The 6,000-nt window shown below is 39.6% G+C and overlaps 1 long non-coding RNA gene across 2 annotated transcripts in view; it reads left to right on the top strand.

The window, feature by feature from the left end:
- The first annotated feature begins 309 nt into the window (after nucleotides 1–309).
- LOC131411354 (uncharacterized) overlaps nucleotides 310–6,000 on the top strand; it is a 29,469-nt gene continuing 23,778 nt past the window's right edge. The window contains exons 1-2 of one of the 2 annotated variants that reach the window (XR_009221545.1): nucleotides 310–517; nucleotides 1,091–1,147. This is a non-coding gene — a long non-coding RNA (uncharacterized LOC131411354). The remainder of the gene's footprint in view (nucleotides 518–1,090; nucleotides 1,148–6,000) is intronic. The other variant, XR_009221546.1, reaches the window with a different exon arrangement.

Raw genomic sequence — 6,000 nt, 5'->3', positions numbered from 1 at the left:
GGGCAAACCCCCTATGTGGGTCTTTGAGAAGAACATGTCTTCTGCAGCTGACAATCCCTGCCATCCACAGATCCACACACACAGTCAACACAGTCCTGCCCCGTGTGCGCGCCCCGACCTCCCGATGCGGACCCAGTCTCTCCACGGCGGGAGCCCTACACACTCTGCCACTGCTCCACACTCTCCACCCGCTCCTTGTGCACGCCCTGCCCCACTAAAGTCAGCTCAGTTGCCAGGCTGCAGAGAATCCAGTCACCAATCTATGCAGGCCCACAAGTTGCCTGAGGGCTTGTTGTTGGGTGGGGCCAGTCTCTAGGGTGGGCTGCCTGCCCTGGCTGAGCTGGATTAAATCGGTGCTCTATTGGGTGGGGCAGACTCTGGGCTAGCAGGCCTCAGGGAGAACTCCAATGGCGTCTGTGTCAGCTCGCCCACACCAGGCCACAACAATGGCTGCCGCCAATGTCCCAGTCCCTGGAGAGGTCTTGCCTCTCACCGAGATGCACTCAGGGCCTATTAGGTGAGTCTCTTTTCACCACAGCACTGTGCACCTTTCTTTCTGGTGATTTTAGGATGCTTTCTGAAGCAGGTGAGTTTGCGCACGGGCCCTTTAAGAGCCGGTTTTAGTTTCTTTGTGACCTGGCTTTTCAGGGGGTACTCCCCAAGGTTTTAGTAGCAGGCAAAGTCAGAATTTCTGCCGCTGGTCTCGATTGTGCTGGGTCCACAAAATGCCCACAGCGGGGGCGCTCCCGGCTCAGGACCCCGCGCCTCCAGGGAGGCTGCGTACCTGTGAGCTGCTCCCGGCGGCCGTGAAGCTGCCGGCTTGTGAAGGCGGCGTTCTTTCTCTCCAGAAGGGAGTCTCTGCCTCTTCCACCTCAGTTAGGATTGTCCGTTGTTGCGGGAGTTCCTCTTATCCAGTTTTCAGTTCTGTCTCAGGGGTAATTTTTCCACGAGTAGTTGTAAATTGGCTGTGTCCACCGGAGGAGGTGAGTTCCAAGTCTGCTTACGCCGCCATCTTGACTCCCCCCCGCTTGGTTGTTTTTTTAAGTTTATCCTTTTGATCTCCGTTCAGTTGTTTTTTTCCCCAATGAAGGTTTCTCTCACCTGTCTGACAAGGCCAAATTCCCCAGTTCCATGGCATGGACTCCAGGTAATTTCACTGAGAAACAGCTAACTTACAGTCAATTCCTTGAATTACCAATTTGTTAAAAACAAATTAAAAAATTAAAAAACTTTGTTAAAAGCCAGTTTGCAGAAGACCAGTTCATCGCCCTGGTCTAGCATGGTTCTCTGCAGCTGTCTTTCTGGAAGAGACTGTGACAGGCAGAGGCTTAAATATGAAGATAGTAACTGCATTTAAGAAGCCCACCATTTGCTTACCTTGGAGTACTGGATCATCGGGCATTAGAGAAGGGCGTGCCATCTGAAATGTGAAAACATAAAATTGACATTCAGCCCAGACAAACTGTCTGGAGTTAAAGAGCTGTCACGAAAGGACTGCACTGAAACTTCTGTGAAATGAAGACTTCAAAAAATCCTCAGTAATTCAGTGAATTGGTCATTTGGTGAAACGATGATTTTGCAGACTAGCTTTCATTAAATTCATTTTCTAGAAATTGGCTTTTGGTGAACTTAGCTTTCAGTGAATTATCTGTTAGGGAATTCAGTGAATCAGTCATTTGGAAAATTGACTTTTGGCAAATTGGCCTTCTTACAGCACCGTATACCTCACTGTGTAGCATTTTTCGTAGTGAACGGCTTCCATTTGTTTTATGATTGTTGGATTGGTGGTGCTCTCCCCCACTGTATGTAAGCATCACCAGGGAAGGGACAATATCTGTTTTTATTCACCGTTATATTCTCAGCTCCCAGCACAGGGTCTGGCACATAGTAAGCATTCAATAAATATACATAGAATGAATGGAAAAAATAACACTTTGCTACAGATCAAAATGGAATAAAAATGGATTTGGGGCACCATTCGGTGAGGCTTAATTACCAAATATCTAGAGGAACTGATTATGGGGCAGTTGCTTTTAAATAAGTGTCTATATGAATGCTGTATATATATATAAGATGGTACCATTTTATCTTAGTAATAATAATAATAGCTAACCTTTATATATCACTAACTTCACGCCAAATTTTACAGTCATTCACCCCTGTAGTCCTTGCAACAGTCCTATGGGGTAGATTACTACTGCTGTCCTCATTCTATAGACGAGGAAGCTAACTCACAGGGAAGAGAAGGAACTTGCCCAAGGTCACACAGCTGCCTGAACACAGCTCTCTTGATCAAGAAAACTGAAATTTTGGTAAAAATTAGGTAATGGGAAATGAGCAGTTTATAATTTTTAATATCTCTTAGGATAGGCATGGAGGAATAAATATGTTATGAGAAAGGAACAATGTTCCAGGTATTGACACTAATGTGATCTAAGAATGCAATTTTGAAAAGTGTCATGGAGAATAATGTTTGATGATGGGCTAAATGATGGCTGAACACAATGGAAGAAGGGCATTTTTAAGGTCCTTTGTATCTCCATCAGCCTCCTCATAGCTACCCCCAAAACGTACAGTATATATAAAACAGAGTGCTTGCTTTGCAAGCACAGCATCAATGCAAAATTTTCTCTATTTACACTGGAATGAAAACTGTCCTTGCTGTGCAAATTCAGCTTTAAGACAGTTTTTCTAATGTCTCCCTCTTACCAGATTGTTGCTCCAAGTTCCTCCTATGTAGAAATGCTGCAGCTGACTGCAGTTCTCATAGGGTCTCCTGGGTGGGAATGAAACAACAGAGGAGGGAAATGGATCTGCGATAACTATGGAGACCAGGGAGCGAGATTAAGTTGTTCATGGGGGCCTTGTTAGCGTTGTTAAAATATAATTCAAAGCATTACCTTGCTGTGCAGAAAGACAGAGATCAAAAAGAGAGCTTGAAACATTAATGTGAGCCTTTGTATCTATCATTTGGTGGGGAAGGGTACTTTCTATATGTACTACGTCTAATTTTTACAGCAAATTTGCAAATGAAGTATTATTCTTCCTATTTTACAGATAATGAAACAGACTCAGGGTATCTAATTTTCCCAAGGTCATATATCTAGTAAGTGACCTTGGGACTCTAACCAAGATCTGCCTTATTTCAAAACCCATATAATTTCTACTACATCATGCTGCCCCTCTAGGATATTATAAGGTAGGGACAATAATGATGGTGTTGAAAACTGATGGTTTGTTCTCAAGCACATATTGCACAGAATGAAACAACAGAGGAGGGAAATGGATCTGCGATAACTATGGAGACCAGGGTGGAAAGCAAAATTTATGCTGAGAAATGAGTGTTGGCGACTGATACAAAGGAAAGAGCTAGATGTCTGTGGTGAACAGAGCCTGTTTAACTAAATGGAGTAATACGTGACCATAGCCCTCTGTCAAAACATAACAGCAATATATTGGCAGCACAGTTATCTTTGGTTTGAAAATAGGATTGACTGAGAGGCTGGTCTTGAGAACACACCATTGAATTTATCTCCAGAGATTGGGCATACACTTGAAAGAGACTTGATACATCAAATGAAAGATTAACTACCGCTTCTTGCAAAGTTTCCTTTCTCAATAAGATGAAAATGTTGACTATTGCTAAAGATTTTTCTGAAGAATGTAATAGCTATAGACCAAAATTGAAAGGTTCAAATGATTCATGCAATCTTCCAAAAAGTTTCATCAGCTGGTTTTTTTTTCTTTTTTTTTTTGTGAGGAAGATCAGCCCTGAGCTAACATCCATGCTAATCCTCCTCTTTTTGCTGAGGAAGACGGGCCCTGAGCTAACATCTATTGCCAATCCTCCTCATTTTTTTCCCCCTTTTTCTCCCCAAAGCCCCAGTAGATAGTTGTATGTCATAGTTGCACATACTTCTAGTTGCTGTATGGGGGACACTGCCTCAGCATGGCCGGACAAGCGGTGCGTCGGTGCCTGCCCAGTAGCGGAGTGCGCGCAGTTAACCGCTAAGCCACAGGGCCGGCCCCCATCAGCTGTTTTAATTGGCCTTTTAGGGAATTGTTAATTTCATCAATTTCTACAGAGGCAACATGGATTCATGTATATATCTTTCAGAACATTATGCTTGCTATTTTTCTTCTATTGCCATCTATGGGAACTACTGTTGTTAGGCTTAAAGTTAAATATATTATTAGTCATATTCATTGTTAAAATTTATTTTGAGTTAAATACCAGGTTTTTTCCCATATGTGCTAAAAGTCTGACTGCCACAAAATATAAATATATACCCATCTTTCAATTTGTGCACTTTTTTATTCTAGACAAAGCTAAGGAACGTATAAATTTGGGCTTCAAATATTTTAGAAAGCATCCATGCATTATTTACTAACAAATACTTTTTTGAAGTAAGATTTTTGTATTTGGGTTGGAGGCAGAATTTTGAAAAATACCTTTCTTCTTAGAATTGTCTCTGGTCTTTAGCCATTTAAAAAAAAATCTCTGAACAAGTTCCCTTCCCAACTCTCCAAATGCATGCACACACCATGACATGAATTTGTGATCAGGATTTGTTTTGTGATGATATGGAAACTCTGCATTTTAACATTTTTTTTTTAGTATAACAGCAGTAAAAGTTGTACATTTCCTGTTATCTCTGTATGAATAACGCTGCTTCATTGATTTTGTGGTTTCATCTGTGAAGGAACTAATCTTGATCTTCCAATCTCTAGCTTTTATAACTTTTTAATAACGTAGCTCAAGATGGGATTATATGACAGATGAAATTACTTCCAAAAAAAGCAGTAATGAAGACATTAGTTATTCAATAATGTTTGGTGTGCTGCAGAATCTTTTCAAAGCCGAGCTGATGCAACTATAAAAAATAAGGTGTTCTGAACATTTCTTTCCTCTGGCTCTTTTGAGTTGATAATCAAGAGTGTAACATTGTCTTGTTTGTTTAAAGAGTAAACAATATTAATTTTATGTGTGTGTTTGACTAAAAATGTGGTTAAACAAATAATAGAGAAAATACTGCTTCATGCAACTACTTTTTTTCAGAACGTGGTAAAAAGGTTGATTAAGTTTTTTGATCATTGCTTTTTAGTTAGGTGACATAAAAGGAATAGTTTTTGAGGCAAGTTTCATAGTATTTATCAAAAATAAGCACCTTTTAAGAATTTTTAAGTTAAAGATTGTCAAAGGGCAAAATTAATGTTTGATTTACTTGGAGTTGTTTAAGTGCTGAATGAACACTTAACCCTCAGCCAAACTCTTCACCATAATAGTTCACACTATTAAGGACATTTTCCCAGTTAAATTTCTGAGTGCTAATGTACTGTAGACATTCTCCATAATTTCACACTTAAATGACTAGCTTATGAAAAATAGAATCTGACTCCAGGACATATGTTTTTCACACAGATCATCAGTATGCAATTATCATTTGTTGTCTGCCGTATCTCATAAACAAATTTTCATGATTTTGTAGAGTTTTACAGCTCATGTATTCTTTTGCTGTTGATAACTTTTCACATATAGTGAATTTGTAATAAATTTTATTATTGACAATAAATAATAGAATAGTAATAAAGAAAAATAGGCTAGTGGAATGAATAACAAAGTAGAAATATGCAACGAAGGGATGGTGTAGTGAATAACTTTTCCAAATTCACTTTGAACATGATTAAATTTCAGCAAAAGAAATTTGTATTGGACACTTGAAATAATTCTTTGACGTCTAGAATTGTGTTTTTGATATTCAAGAGACAATGAATATCTTTGATGCTATGTGGAAACCACATACACAACTTCTTTGTACTGGTAGTGTGCTCTTGAGTGAGTTGTTCAATCTGGTTTTCTCATTTGTAAAATGGCATAATGATACCTCATAGTGTTATCATAAATATAATCCAAGTGACCTCAAATAAAATATTCATATAAAGTCACTTAAGCTTTTGTTATCTGCTATCCAAGGTCCAAGACCTTGTCCAGTAGTCTAA

Source organism: Diceros bicornis, chromosome 11 (genome assembly GCF_020826845.1).
Source record: "Diceros bicornis minor isolate mBicDic1 chromosome 11, mDicBic1.mat.cur, whole genome shotgun sequence".
Lineage (NCBI taxonomy): Eukaryota > Metazoa > Chordata > Mammalia > Perissodactyla > Rhinocerotidae > Diceros > Diceros bicornis.
Note: the sequence above shows the minus strand (reverse complement) of the source record. Positions and strands in the feature narration are given on the sequence as shown.